Source organism: Cucurbita pepo, chromosome 7, assembly GCF_057944985.1.
Source record: "Cucurbita pepo subsp. pepo isolate OVF chromosome 7, ASM5794498v1, whole genome shotgun sequence".
Classification (NCBI taxonomy): Eukaryota; Viridiplantae; Streptophyta; class Magnoliopsida; order Cucurbitales; family Cucurbitaceae; genus Cucurbita; species Cucurbita pepo.
Window position 1 is genome coordinate 6193108 of NC_141804.1, and position 15258 is coordinate 6208365.

Consider the following 15258-nt stretch of genomic DNA (forward strand, 5'->3'; position numbering starts at 1 on the left):
GTGAGCTGATTGATGCGACCAGACCACTAGGATTTTGCGGGGGTCTTCCTCGGACGGATTAGTTCTATAGAGGTTTCGGCCTCTTTTAGGTTTTCCAGGGTCTTTTTGAGGAGCTCTTTCACCCGGCAATATACAGCCTCAGAATTGACTCCCCTTCTTTTGATAGCATCATGTCATCAGCATACCCAACGTAGCCTATGCCCTCCCTCCTCTTTGCATAAAGGAATTGATTTGAATATCAAGTTGGTGCAAAAATATGTGAATTAGTATGGGGGAGAGGAGCTGCGAGACACACAATAACCTTATTTACAGTTTCAGAATAAATAGGAAAAGGCAATGGATCATGAGCTGATCTTGATTGAATTTCTTTCGTCTTTTTGAATCAAACAAAGGAAAGAGAAGAGACCAGAAGTCCAGGCCAGGACGGAAGGGAAGATGCAAATACCTATTTACCTTGTTCAATCAAATAAGGAAAAGGTGAATGAGTAGGGAGAGGTTCATGAGTTTACTGTGAAAGAAGGTGTGAAGGAGAATGACTCTTGAGTTTCGTCTTGAGTAGTCTTTCCAGTGAATAAATAGGTGAATTGAATATGCTTTCTTTCCCTTGTTTGTGTTTGAAGGACTCTAAATAGGATAGGGACAAGTGAGTGAAGGAGAATGAATCTTTTGTCTTTCCCTTGTTTACATTTACTATGAAAGAATAACTCACACACAATAACTGATTGTAATAACGGTGTAAGGAGTTATCAGTTCCATCAGGAAAAGGTTCTTCCTTCTTTCACTCACTCTCCCGTAAAGAAAGGAATAGCTTCTTCTTTCTCGTCAGGTTCCGGAAAAGGGGCGAAGCAACTCGACCGATAGGGAAAGGAGCGAAAGCTGTGAGACCGAGTTTACGAGGTGAACGAGCTTCGGCTGTGAGACCGAGAGGCGAAGGAGTTTACTCTCATTCATCTTGAGTCCCCCTTCAAACACTGTTAAGTCTCATTAATCTTTCATCTCCCTTCTTTCTTGAACAGTAAACAAGGTAAAGCCGCTTCCGCTAATGAATTTAATATCCCAGATTTCATTCTCGCCTGGTTCCTTCCGGTTTCACTAGCTCTTTTCTTTGTCTTTCCTCTCCGGTAAAGGTGAAGTAGCTCAGGTGATAAGATAAGGAATCAACTACAATGATAAGATAAGGAATCAACTACAAGGGGGGTAAGATTCGGATTACCTTGTTGATCGAATATCTCAAGGCAAGAACACTTGATTGAGATTCGAATCACTCCACAAGCAAGATCGATCATGTCTAGCTTGAATGACTCTTGTTGATCAAATATCTCAAACACTTGTTTGAGATTCGAATCATTCCACAAGCAAGATTGATCATGTCGAGCTTGAATGATTCTACATGCAATCTAAACTACATAGAATTGCAAAGAAACTTAGCCATTGGATAAAGAAAGCACAAATGCTTCTTTTAATATATTTTCCAAGTCTACCTTACAAATACAACATACATGGCTTTATATAGCCTCAAAATGAAACTATTACAGGCATTCCAAAAGTTGTAACATTCACACTTTATGGCCATAATTAGCCATTATGTAAATGTAACCGAAATGAAATAAAAAGTCTTAAAATACAATAACTCTAAATTACTCCAAATTATAACCCACCCAAAATTTACAACAATCAAACTTTATTCTTCTTCAATGTAGCATGAATTGAAACATATTTTGATAATTTTGACAACCTTTTCTTCACATCTTCATTGAAGTATATTGTATGATTGATGTCTCTCAGTTCATATCATCAGGGCATATCGGGGCAGGGGAAGGTTCCTTCCTTCTCATAATGAACAATAACGGAACAAGGGGTTAAGTCTCATTAATCTTGATTTTTTACTGGAGTAGAGTCAAAGAGTATTTGAAAGGAGAAAGAGCAGTTCCAGAATAAATAGGTGAAAGAAGAAGAGAGATAGTTGTAGAGGTTCTGTCTAATTCTTCTTTCTTACAGGAGAGTAAGTTCAAGAATAGTTCAACCCTAGTTCAATCAGGATCAGAGAAAGAATGTTGAGGAGAAGAGAAAGAGAAAGAATGAAGAGAGAGTTTCGGAGAAGAGAAAGAGAAAGAAGGAATCTTTCGGATTTACTTACCGTTAAGTCGAATTGATTCTTCGATAGTCTTTCCTTAATAATTAATGAATTACATTTACTAGATTTTCTCCCTAAAAATAAGGGAGAGATACTGTTTTATCCCCAAAAATACGGGGGTGGTAGGATTTTTCTTGTTTTTTTGAGTGTTTACAGTCGAGTTCCCGAGGGAAAGAAGGGTAAAGATAGACTTTGATCCCCAAAAATACGGGGGAGGATAGAATTAATTAATTCATGGTCTTTACTGGTTCCGGAATAAGGAGTTGAGAATTTACTGACAGTTCACTCTCATTGATTCTTCGATAGTCTTTCCTGACAGTGAACGAGAAAGAATGTTGAGGATTGACTGACAGTTCACTCTCATGAATCTTGAGAATTTACTGACAGTTCTCTCATTCATCTTTCGGATTTACTGATAGTTCACTCTCATTGATTCTTCTTTCGTCTTTCCTTCCTGTTCCGGAGCTTGTTAGTTTACGAGGTTCAGTAGCTCAGGTAATATCGGTTCAGGTTCAGCCGAAGGAATATCTGATTCTTCTTCTTTCTCGTCAGGTTCAGTCTCATTAATGTTGCATTCTCCCTTGATTCTTGAACTGTAAAGGTTCCTCAAGTGATTGAGTTCCATTGCATTAATTCATCCGGCTGGAAAGGGAAAGACTGAAAGAGGATAGTAGGATTTAAGTAAGTCATGGTTAAGGAAGGAAAGGGGAAACAGGTTTAAGGAAGGAAAGGGGAAACAGATTCGCTCATTCACCTAGTTATTCTTGCACTCAGCTGATCTTAACTCATGAACCTCGGTAAACTCGACTCAAAAAGGGAGGAGAGGGTGTCGGGTTTTGGTTTCGTCTCATTCATCTTTCGTATTTCCTTTCTCTTATTCTTTTACCTTGTTCAATCAGGTTCATGAGCGAGAACTTCCAAAATAAGGATGACGCAAGCCTCCCTCCGTCTATGTATCGACTATCAGGCCCATAACAACACTCTCAATCAAAAAAGAGCCCGTGCTGCCACTCATTGCGAACTTTTTGATCAATTAGGTGCGGTAAGGTATTTCACCAAGTTGGACTGGCGGCCGGAGTACTACCAAGTGTGGATCTTAGAGGGCTTAGAGGGCAAGACGACGTGAGGCTGGAGCATTAGACTTTCTAGTAATGTTGGTCTAACCAATGCCTCCTTTTGCACAAAGATGAATGAAGGATTCCGCCCCACATGCATCGTGAATGGGAGAGAAGTTTCTCGTAGTCTATGCTATTTGATACTAATTGATTGATATTAAATAGAGACCAGATGAGATTTTGGTGTATACTCTCATTGGAAGAAGACGCGGAGCACCTTTTTCACATGGAGAGAGCAGTGTTCCAGATCATCAGGGAAAATCCGTTCTATGTGAAGTGCTTTGCATAAGGTCTAGTTCCTTGGGCATTGGATTGGCGACGGAGTTGGTTGGATCAAGAGAAGGTGCGTGCAAGCCGTGGTGGACTGGGAGACGCCACGCAAGGTGCAGGAATTACGATTCTTCCTCAGATTAGTCCTACATCTGTTTTTTGATTGAGAGGATATATTAAACTATAGGCGGTTCATCGAGGGCTTCTTTCTCGGGTGATCGATCAGAAGGGCTTAAGCTTTCCATTAGATTAGTAAAGGGCGAATGAGGGGCGTGTGCAATAGTTTTCTTTCTTTCTCCCGCTCGATCGCTTCAATGCCTATAATTTGAGAGAGAACAGGAAAGCCTTCTCCCGAATTATAGGAGGATGTGACACAAATAATGACTCTCTTCGCTGGGATGTCAGCAGGTTAGGCAGCTCTAAGGGTTTTGATATTCGGGGTGGAAGGGAAAACTCTGACACAACCAAGTGAAACTAAGGGTCTAAAAGAGGGAACGATCTGATCTATGGGGTGTTCACTCTCGGATGACGGCTAAGAATGGCCCTTAGAGCAGACGGGGTCTTTTCAAGCACGAATAGAATGAGATAAAGGGGGTAACCTAGAGAGATGGCCATATCTGTTTTCTGAATGTGGTATCGAGGTTCGGTTCATTTGGAAAAGAGGTCGGGAGACCGTGCGAATTGTTGAATTGATGACTTCGCTTCGATCTCTTCGACTGAACCTGAAGGAGACTTCGATCATTCCACTTTAGCTGAAGAAGGAATGAATCATCTCACTAGGAATTCCGGAGAGTGAATCTTCTCTTTTAGATCCTAACCTTGGTAGAACTTGTCTTTGATTGGGATTTCGATTGAAAAGAAAGATGTTTGTTAGGCCGGTTCCTCATGTGCCTAAGAAGCCGAGGAAATCTCGATCCCATTTGACTACTCAATCTTTTTTAGAGAAAGAGCACTCGGGAGCATAAGCAAGTTCAGTGGTTTCAACCTCTGTAATGGAAACCTCGAAGCTGTCTGAGGCAGGAGCAACCTCATATTAGGCACTGCCGCAGTATCCACTGGTAGTTCGAAGGTGCACGATAGCGAAGATCAATCCATCTCACTCAATCTACAAAAAAACATTGCCTTGGGCGCATGCAACCCAAAAAGAAAGAAAGATAGCTCGCTTGAAGAAAACTCTTTTAGAGCCTGGTACAAGCCAAGCCCCTTCGATTCGGCAACAAGAGTCGGTTATAGAATAGAATAGTCTTTTGGTCAGCTTTCCCGTTCTTTCAGACTTTCTGGCCCATAGGCTTTATAGCGGACCTGCCTGACAGGGAGGATATGAAAGATCTCGTTGCGCTTGCTTTCTCACTTAGAAACTATACGACCCCTACTACTGTAATTAATAATTAAGTTACGACCCCTACGGTCATTAATAATTAAGTTAAGGCATGCTCTCGAAAAAGATACCTTCCATTCTCTTGTCTCCGGCGATTAACCTATTCCAGAGCAGTCTGGTGATTAGCCTATCTATCTCGCACTACTCGAAGTCTTTGTAAACTAATTGTACGTAGTGGAGGTTGCTGTGAGGAGATCCTTGTGCCAATGAAGATTGCTTACAGTGATCGGGAAATCCAAAAGAGAAAAACTATTGATTTCTTTCCAACACTCCGGATAGGCAGAAGGATCTATGTCTATCCCCAACTTCCTTTCAATCCACACATATCGGCAAATTGAGGCTTTCTCTACTGGGAGGCAGCAAAGGAGGAATGGGCGCATACGCTGGTTCGATAAGACAAGGAAAAACAACCACCGCTTTTGACACTCAAGTGACGACTGACCCACACTAACAAACATCGATGCAAAGACCAAGTCAATATTACCAATTCCTTTGATTGAAGCTACTATCACTACCGAAGGAGAAGGAAGCAGGCTTGCTCAATCACCTTTACAGGAGAGAAGAGAAGAGAAGCAGCGAGACCGAGTTCAAGAAGTAATAGTCCAGGCAATGGAATCAAAGCCTATTTACAGAGTTCAATCTGGGAAGGGAAGTAGTGAAGGAAGGAGTTTACCGAGTTCAATCTGGTGTAGGTTCAGGTTTGAGGTTGAATCTTCTTTGACAGTGAAATCTGAGAGAGGAAATGAAGACGCTGCTTTACGACTCCATTCCCAGGAAGCGAACAAACAATTTATGCCTTTGGGTTACTCTCTCCAACCTAATTCTTCTATTATTACTATTACAAATCTAACTGATATGGAAATCAACCCAAGGGAAAGTATGGAACGGATTACCTTGATGATCAAGATCAAGAGTAAAGAAAACTCGTTTCTAAACTCGTGATTCGAATCACTCCACAAGAGGTTTGATCAATACCACTTGAATGACTCTACATGCAAGTTCTAAACACAAGAATTTGCAAAGAAAGTTTAGCTCTCAACAAAGCTAAAGTAGAAATTCTATTCTTAATTCCAAAATCTGATGTCTAATCAAAGAAAAGAAGGCTTTATATAGCCTTTACAAACCTTAACCTATGTGATACGTAACTCCAAAATTAAATGGGCTAGTAAATGAGAAATACCCATAACCTCCATATTAAAATGGCTAGTTAATGGTGGAATATAGTAACCTATGTGGGTTACAATATAACCTTAACTCCTATATTTAAAACTAGCTTAAATATGAAAACAAATAGTTAAACTATAATTAAATAATGCAAATAATAAAATGTGCTTATTAGTCATCCTTGGACTATTTGATAAATTCAGCGGAGTTCATTAAATGTAACTTAAAGTGCATTTAATTCATCTCTGTCTTGAAGCTCAACTTTGCATAACATATAAGGGAGGTCACCAACGTCTTCTAGAATTTCCTTTGATGAGCTCACCATAGCTTGAATATAACTATATAAGGTTTGTTGTAGCTTCTTGGCTCTCGTCCTTGTAATTGGACCTTGAGGTATGGAAATTCCTTGGTCGTTGTTCATATCACTAACAGCTTAGAATAAGACAAGAGCTCATAGGTGAAGGAGAAAGAACCAAAGAAAGACCTATTTACATCCGAAAGGTTCAATTGCTGTAGACTGAAATCAGTCCAATGCTGGGTTACTCTCATATTATCTGGGCAAAGAACTGACTTAAACAAACTTAGTGCTTGCTTGTGAGACCCATAAAATAAGGAAGGAGCGAAGCTGCGAGACACACAAGGAAAAGGTTTGAGCTTGAGTCTTTCAACACTTGATTTTGCAGGAGAAAGATAAAGGAGTGAAGGAGCGAAGCAATGAAACCGATAGGGGAGGTGAAGGAGCCGGAGTGAAGGAGACTGAAAGAAAGAATATGCTTTACCGAGGTCAATGCCCTCAAAAATAGGGAGAGGTGACGGTGATTAATAATGAATCTTGAGTCTTGACTTCCGAATTACATTACCGAGTTCAATCAGGGAGCGAAGCTGCTTTACCTTTACCTTCTGAAAGAAGAATAGTCCAGGTTTGAGCTTGAGTCTTTCCTTTCCTGCCAGGTTCACTCGAATTCTTGCTTTCCTTTGTGCATTACCTCCTTCCTTCATTTCTTCTTTAATTGTAAGGGATCATGAATCTTGAATCTTTCAAAGCAGCGTCTTCATTTCCGACTCTCCCCTCTATCACTGTAAAGTCTCATTCATAAGGAGTCTTTGTTTCCCGAGTTCCATCAGTCTAAGGTTCCAGAGTAAGTAGCGAGAGGATCAAGAAGCCGAGGGGAAGGATCAAGAGCAGTTCAATCAGTCCAATGCAGGGTTACTCTCATCGTTCTCGAAGGCAAGGGAAGGGAAGATATGTTCAGTAGTTCAATTTGTCGCATTCATAAGGTTTCTCTTTGTTTATAGTTCAATAAGGGAACATCAGGGAAGGAGCGAAGCTGTGAGACCCGGAGGGCGAGCGAAGGAGCTTGAGTTCTGTCTTTCATCTTGACTTACTGTGAAGTCTCATTCAAATAGCTTTATCGAGTGAAATGGAATTGTGAGCGGAAGGTAATAAATATCAGTTCAGGTTCCGGAGAATGATGAAGAAATAGGGAGAGGAGTAAACTCTCATTATGAATAAGCTTGAGTGTTTACAGTTCGTTCAAGGTAGAGGAAAGGGAGCTGATCATCGAGCCTATTTCCCTTGGTTACTGTGTTTAAAGGAAAAGGGGTGTCGGTTTCTTCGTCTTTCTCTTTTTCTTTTCTTTCCTCCTCTGTAAAGGTGAAATAGCGAAGCAATGAGACCGGAAGCAATGAGACCGACAATACAATGAGCTTTACCTTCTTCAATCAGGTCAGGGAATATCTCAAGGAAAAGCAGACAGAATGAGTAGGGCGAGGAGAAAGAGAAGTGAAATCAGGTTCAGGTTCAGTAGCTCCTCGGGTCATATCGGTTCAGGAGTTTCCCTTGTTTACTGTGTTTGAAGGGAAAGAACCATAACTTCAGGGAATATCGGTGAAGGAGTAAGTCGCTCTCCTGTCCGATAATTCATTGATTCTTTCACAGTAAAGGAGAATGAATCTTCAGTCTTTGTTTACAGTTCCTTCAAGAATAAGGAAAGAATAAGGGAATATCGTCAAAGAGTTCAATCAGTCCAATGCTGGGTTACTCTTACTCTCTTTATCTCACAGCTGATCTTTCTTTCATTTGTTGAGTCAGAATCAAAGGAAAGCCAAGAGAAGAGATGGTAAAAGAGTGCCCCCTCGTTTACAGTATAGTATCGAATTAGCATAGCAGCTTTACCTCCTCCGATTCCGGTTCTGTAGAGAAAGAAGCTGATAGTTTACTCGGTTCAGGTTCAATAGTTCAGGAGAATGAATAAGGCAATGGAATTGTTTACAGTTCCTGAAAGAAGGTGAATGAGTTTACAAAGACGAAATAGGGTCAAGTTCAGTCGCTTTACCTGATTCTCATCCTTCCAGCCTATTAAATTACTTCTAAAATGGCATAGCCAAACAAAATAGGGAGAGGCGAAGTTCAATGACCTCAGAAATAGCCCTAAAAATAGACAGAGGATAACATTTATTCATAAATGGTACGTCAGAGGGAAAGAATCAATCCATAGGTTCAGTAGTTTACCCTGAAAGAAGGGACAAGTGATTCAGTTAAGGAGAGAGAAAGACTACTTACTATTCTATCCTATTTACTTACCGAGAGAAAGAAAAGAGAGAAGAAAGAGATGAATCACTTGAATCAGTTTCAGGCAAGAGCGAAGCAGTGAGACCAACAGGTTCCAGACAGAAGATGCTTTAACCACCTATTTAATTTTCCTAACTAAGAGTGAAAGAAGGAATCGGAGAATGAATCTTTCCTTGAGTCTTGACTTGATTCATAATGAGAAAATAGGCTTTACCTCGTTCATGAAAGAATATTTCAACCCGAGTTCAGGAATAACTCACAATAACTTCACACTGAATAGTATAGATATATTCCCATCTTTAGGCTTTCCTAAATTAAAGAACAGAAGAAAAAGAGGTTACAGTCTTTGATTGAATAGTTAAAAACCCTTGTTGGAGAGGGGTGAAAGAGCGAGACCGAGAGGGAGAGGATAATGAGTCTATCTTTCGTTGAGTTACAGTAGAGTAAATTCATTGAATATGCTCGAATGAATCTTGTTGATGAGTCTTTCCTTCCTTAATTCAAGAACAGAGAAGAGACCGTAAAATAGCTTTATCCAGTGTTTGAAGGGGCAGTGGCGAAGCTACGAGACCGAGTTCCATCTCTCGAATCAATCTTGCTTGAGTTGAGTCTTTCTTTACTCTTCGTGTTTGAAGGAATAAGTAGGGAGAGGTGAATGAGGAGTACTAGTTTTCGTGCTTGAATTTCTCTTTTCTTCCTTCTTTCAGTGTAAATAGGTGAAAAACAAATAGACTCTGTCTTCGTCTTCTGACTTTGACTTCGATGGTAAATCATCATTTCTTTCTCTGTCTCTTTATTCAAGAACTCGATAAAGCTGCTTCGTTCGCTCCTTCCTGACCTTACTCTTTTTCTTAAATCAGATGAGAGTAAGAAGAAGAAGAAAAAGAATAAGAAATAAATAGGTCAAGGAATAGAGGGAGGAAAAGGTTACGGAGCTTAGCAACCAACCAACCAATAGAAAGAATCAGGACAGGAGAGAGTGAGACTGTAAAGGTGTAGGAGCGAAGCTGTGAGAAAGAGGTCGAATGAGTTAAGGATCAAGAACTAAACACCTATTACTGAGTTCAATCAGGCAAGGGAATAGAGGGGCAGGAGAGAAGCTACTCGACGAGAAGAGGAGAGGAGCGAAGCCGCTTTACCTTAAGGTCTGGGGAAGGAGCGAAGCTACTTTACCTTAAGGGGAGGTGAAGGAGCGAAGCAGCTGACCTTAAGGGAAAGGAGCGAAGCAATGAAATCGACAGGGGAGGTGAAGGAGCGAAGCAGCTTGACCTTAAGGGAAAGGAGCGAAGCAATGAAATCGACAGGGGAGGTGAAGGAGCGAAGCAGCTTGACCTTAAGGGAAAGGAGCGAAGCAATGAAATCGACAGGGGAGGTGAAGGAGCGAAGCAGCTTGACCTTAAGGGAAAGGAGTTCAACAACTCGACCGGAAGGGAAAGGAGCGATGCAATGAAACCGACAGGGGAGGTTCAGGAGCGAAGACGCTCGAACATCCTTATGCACTTGTTACACAACAAACAACCCCTTAGAGGAAGGGCAGACAACTCATTTGTTTACAGGAGAGGAAAATAGCTGATGAAAACAAGAGCAAGAGGAAAAGGGGCAGGTTCAAGTTCCGTAGCTCAGGTAATATTGGTTCAAGCAATTGTTCAACCGAGTTGGAGAGATTCAGGAAATGGAAGGGAAGGCAGAAGCTGATAGACTGGAAAGTAAAGGGGAGGAGTTTTGATAAGATAAGGAATCAACTACAAGGGGCCTAAGATTCGGATTACCTTGTTGATCGAATATCTCAAGGCAAGAACATTGTTTGAGATTCGAATCACTCCACAAGCAAGATCGATCATGTCTAGCTTGAATGATTCTACATGCAACCTAAACTACATAGAATTGCAAAGAAACTTAGTCATTGGCTAAAGAAAGCACAAATGCTTCTTTTAATGTATTTTCCAAGTCTACCTTAGAAATACAACATACATGGCTTTATAGCCTCAAAATGAAACTGTTAAAGGCATTCCAAAAGTTGTAACATTCATACTTAATGGCCATAATTAGCCATTATGTAAATGTAACCTAAAGTAAATAAAATGTCTTAAAATACAATAACTCTAAATTACTCTAAATTGTAACCCACCCAAAAATTTATAACCATCAAACTTCATTCATCTTCAATGTGACATGAATTGCAACCTCTTTTGATAATTTTGACAACATTTTCTTCACATCTTCATTGAGTATATTGTATGAATGATGTCTCTTGGTTCGTATCATAATCTGAATTGACTCGAATCTAAAGAAAGGATAGCTGAATGAGAAGAGAATTAATCTTTCGAAGAGTAAGTAAGTGAAAGAAAGAATATAAATAGGTTACAGAGGGAACTCGAATTAATCGATAGTCTTGACTGACACAATCACTTCCTGAGAATAACAAACAATAACAGATGGTCAGAGAATAGAGGAAAAGAAAAGGAGCTTGACCTTCTTTCTTCTTTATCTTACTGTTACATCTGGTGAAGAAGAATGAATCGTTAGGTTCCGTCCAGAGAGAAGCTGAAGAGAAGCAGATAGTTTACGAGGTTCAGGAGAAAGAACCAAGCAGTGAGACTCTCATTCATCTTGAGTCTCATGAATAAGTAGTTGAGTCTGTGTTTACAGCTCAATCAAGGAGAAGAGAAGCCGAGGTAAATGAAGACGCTGCTTTACCTCGTTCAAGAAGGGAGAGGAAATTCAATCCTCAGCTGCTTTCCTTTCCCTCGTTTACTGTGATAGAATCAATAGGTGAAGGAGATCAGCCCAGTGTTTGAATAGTTCAACCAGAGTGAAAGAATCATCCTCCAGTTTACCTCGTCTTTGAAGGAAAAGGTTTTTGCTTTCGTCTTTCAAAGCTCCTAATGAATTTCTTCTAGAACTCGTCAGGAGAATGAAGGGAGAATCCAATTCAAGCAAAAGAGAAAGAACAGAAAAGAGACACCCATAAGCATACAAAAAGAAGAAGAAAGAACGAGAAAAAGAAAGAAGAGCACGAAAGGAGAAGGAAGACAGGACAGAGTGAAAGAAGCTTCGTTCAGTAGGTAGTTCAGGATAGATAATGCATCTTGAGTCTGATTTTACAGGGAAAGAAGGGAGAGAGAGGAAATGAAGACGCGGCTTTACCAAGTGAAAGAGATAGTGAAAGAATAACTGAGAATAACGAACTCAAACGGAACAAGGGGCCAAGCCACGAGACCTTGTTCAATCAAATCAGTCAAAGGTGAATGAGTAGGGAGAGGTGAACGAGTTCACTCTAATTAATCGATAGTCTTTGTTTACAGTTAAAGTAAAGAGAATCAATAGGTGAAGGAGATCAACAGAGGTTCAGTAGCTCCTTTTCGGTTTCTTCCTCTTTTCTACCTACAGTGATGAGAGAAGGTTCAGGCAGGATAATTCCTCTTGAGTTCAGTCTTTGTTTACAGTTAAAGAGAATCCATAGGGGAAGGAGAGAAGCAGAGGTTCAGTAGCTCTTTGTTCAATCAGTCAAAGGTTCATGAGTAAGTAGGAACAGGTGAATGAATTTACAGTTCAATCAGGGACAAGTGAAAGAGATTGATAAAGGTTCCGTTCCGGTTCAGGAGTGAAGGAGAATGAATCTTGAGTCTTCTTGAACATCCTTGAATTTTCTTTTACCTTGTGTTTGAAGGGAAGGAGTGAGACCGACAATGAATGGGTGAAGGAAGGAGCTCTGCAATGAAACCGACAAGGGAGGTGAAGGAGCGAAGCCGATAGGTTCAGGAACGAATTGACTCTGGCTGAGTCTTCCCCTTTTCCGATCTTATTCACCGAGGGAAGGAAAAAGGTGTGAAGGAGCGAAGCCGATAGGTTCAGGAGAAAGAATATGCTTTACCTAGTGTTTGAAGGTGAAGGGGCGAAGCAGGAAGCAGCTCGACGAGAAGAGGGAGGAGAGGAATTAGATAGAATCATTCTGTTTATTAGGGAAGGGAGAAGAATCAGAGGAGAGAGAGGAGCGAAGCCGAGGGGAAGGAGTTTCCATTTACGCTTGGTGAGTCTTGACTTCTTGTAAACTCTAATGAATCGATAGTCTTTCCTTCCGAAAAAGAAGAAGAATACATACATACATACATAGGTTCAGGATTGAATTTCCTCTCATCTTTGTGTTCCGGTGAAGGTTCAGGATAGGTTTCGAAGTTCAGTTCTACAACTCTCATTAATCTTCAGTCTTGACTTACTGTTCAGCCGAATGAATCTCTTTTCTTACTGTTCCATCTGGTTCAGGAGTGAAGGAGAATTAATAATAAGTAGGGAGAGGATCAAGATCTATTAAAGAATACAAAATAGGAATAGGTTCAGTTCTACAACTCTCAGTAATCTTGCATGAATCTTTAGTCTTTCCTTTCAGTTTCAGGAGAAAGATCCGTGAAAGAATAAGAAGGAGGTAAGAGAATCAGAGTTGGAGAGGTTCATGGGCGAAGCCACTCGAACGATAGGGAGAGGAGCTTTACCTTGTTCAATTAGGGAAGGGAAGAAGGAGTTCACTCTCATTCTTGTTTCGTCTGTCTCATGAATAAGGAGTCTTTACAGTTAAAGAATAGGGAGAGGTTCAGTAGTGATTTTGTTTACCGAGTTCAATCTCATTCCTACTATTCATTTTCTCGACTGTAAAGGTTCTTCAATCAAATAGCTTGACCTTGTGAAAGAGCTCAAGAAGGTTCAGGTTTCGTCTTTCTTCGTTTACTTTCTGGGAAAGAAAGGAGAAGATCAAGAATAGTGATTCAACCCCAGCCAGTTCAATAAGGAAGGGAGAGGTTAAGGAGTTAAAGAAAGTTCAGGGTCAGTAGTGAAAGAATAACGAACCATAACAGAAGGGACAGGTGAAGGAGATAGATCAGAGACCGAGTAAAAGAGTGAAAGAAGGTATCTTGCTTGAGTTTCGTCTTTGTTTACAGGAGAGTCTCATAGTGAAAGATGGAGATAATATGCTCTCATTCATCTTGTTTGAATTTGTTGAGTCTTGAAAGCAGAATCAAAGGAAAGAATAGAGAAGAGACACTAAGTAACGTACAGGCCAACCAGGACAGGACGGACGTTAGGAAGATGCTTTAACCTATTTACCTCGTGGTTGAAGGGAGAGGATCAAGAAGAAATAGGTTCCAGAGTTCAGTTTCGTCAGTAGTGAAGGAAGGAGTTTACCTCGTTCAATCAGGAATCACAGGAAAAGGGTGTCGGTTGATTCTTCTCTCTCATACAGCTGCTTGACCTTGTGAAAGAGTTCCATCAGTCTCATTCATCTTTCTTACTTACAGGAGAGTACAAAGAGTGAAATCTGGCTCATTCTTCTTTCGTCTTGACTTATGAATTACCCGAGTTCAATAAGTTCAGGGAATACAGGAGCAGGGGCAGGAGAGAAGCCAGCCAGCCAGTCAGCCACTTTACAGTTCAAGAATCAATAGGCTCACTCAGTAGTGAAGGATACTTAATTAAGCTTGTCCGAGTCTTCTTCTTCAATCAATTCATTCTCTTTCCGAAAAGGTTACGGTTCATGAGCTGATCTTTCTTTCCCTCCTGTAATTCATCTTGTCTTGCTTTCTCTTCCTTTACAGTGAAAATAGGTTCAGGTTAAGGATTGTTGAATGAATAAGGTAAGTAAATAGGGTCAGGGAATATCTTCTCTTCTTTTAGAGGATTGAATGAATAAGGGAAATAGGTAAAGGTCATATCGGTTCAGGTTAAGGTTCCCAAGGAATATCTGATTCTGATTCTTACTCAATCTTGCCTTTCTCGGATTCTTATTCTTTCATTCTCGTTAGTCAAGGTTCAGGGCAAATTCACTCTTTTACCGGAAAAATCACCCAAAAAATAGGGAGGGGATAGAATTTGTTAATAAAAGATCCTTACAGGATGACGAAGAGGAAAGGTGCGAAGCAGTGAGACGAGAAGAGGAGAGAAAGAAGGGACAGGGTCGAAGACGCGAGACCAAAGGGAGAGGGTTGAGGGTTCTTCTTCTTCTTCAGCCCTGACTGTAAACGAGAATGAATAAGGAGTCTTTCAAAGCAGCTAACTCCTGAATTGATTCTAGAACAGTCAAGGATATTTCTTCATCTTGATTGCGAGAGTCGAGACTGACTGTTCCGGTTCAGGTTCAGTAGCTGCGAAGGTCATATTGGTTCAGTCGCTTGCTTCTCTTTCTTTCATCTTCACTCTCCTGTCAGCTAACTCCTGAATTTCTTCTTTAACTGTAAAGAAAGGTTAGCTTTACTTACCTCTTGTCTTGCTTGAGTCTTTCCTTGAAACACTTGATGAATAAAGTTCCGGTGAAGTAGCTGCGAAGGTCATATCGGTTCAGTCGCTTGACCCTCTCTACAGTTTACCTTCCTTGTTCAATCAGTAGGAGAAGGAGGCTGAGTCTGAACTCTCTTTCCTCTTGAGTTGAGTCTGGCTGCTAAGGAGTGAAACCGCTCGACCTTACGGGAGAGGAGTGAAGGATAAATAATGAATGTTGAGTCTTTCAAGCAGAATCAAAGGAAAGAAAGAACAGAGAAAGATCAGTAGTTCAACCAACCCTTGGTTACAGGAGAGTAAGTATAAGTAAATGAATTAGATTAGCTGCTGCGGCTTTACCTCGTTCAAGAAGGAAAAG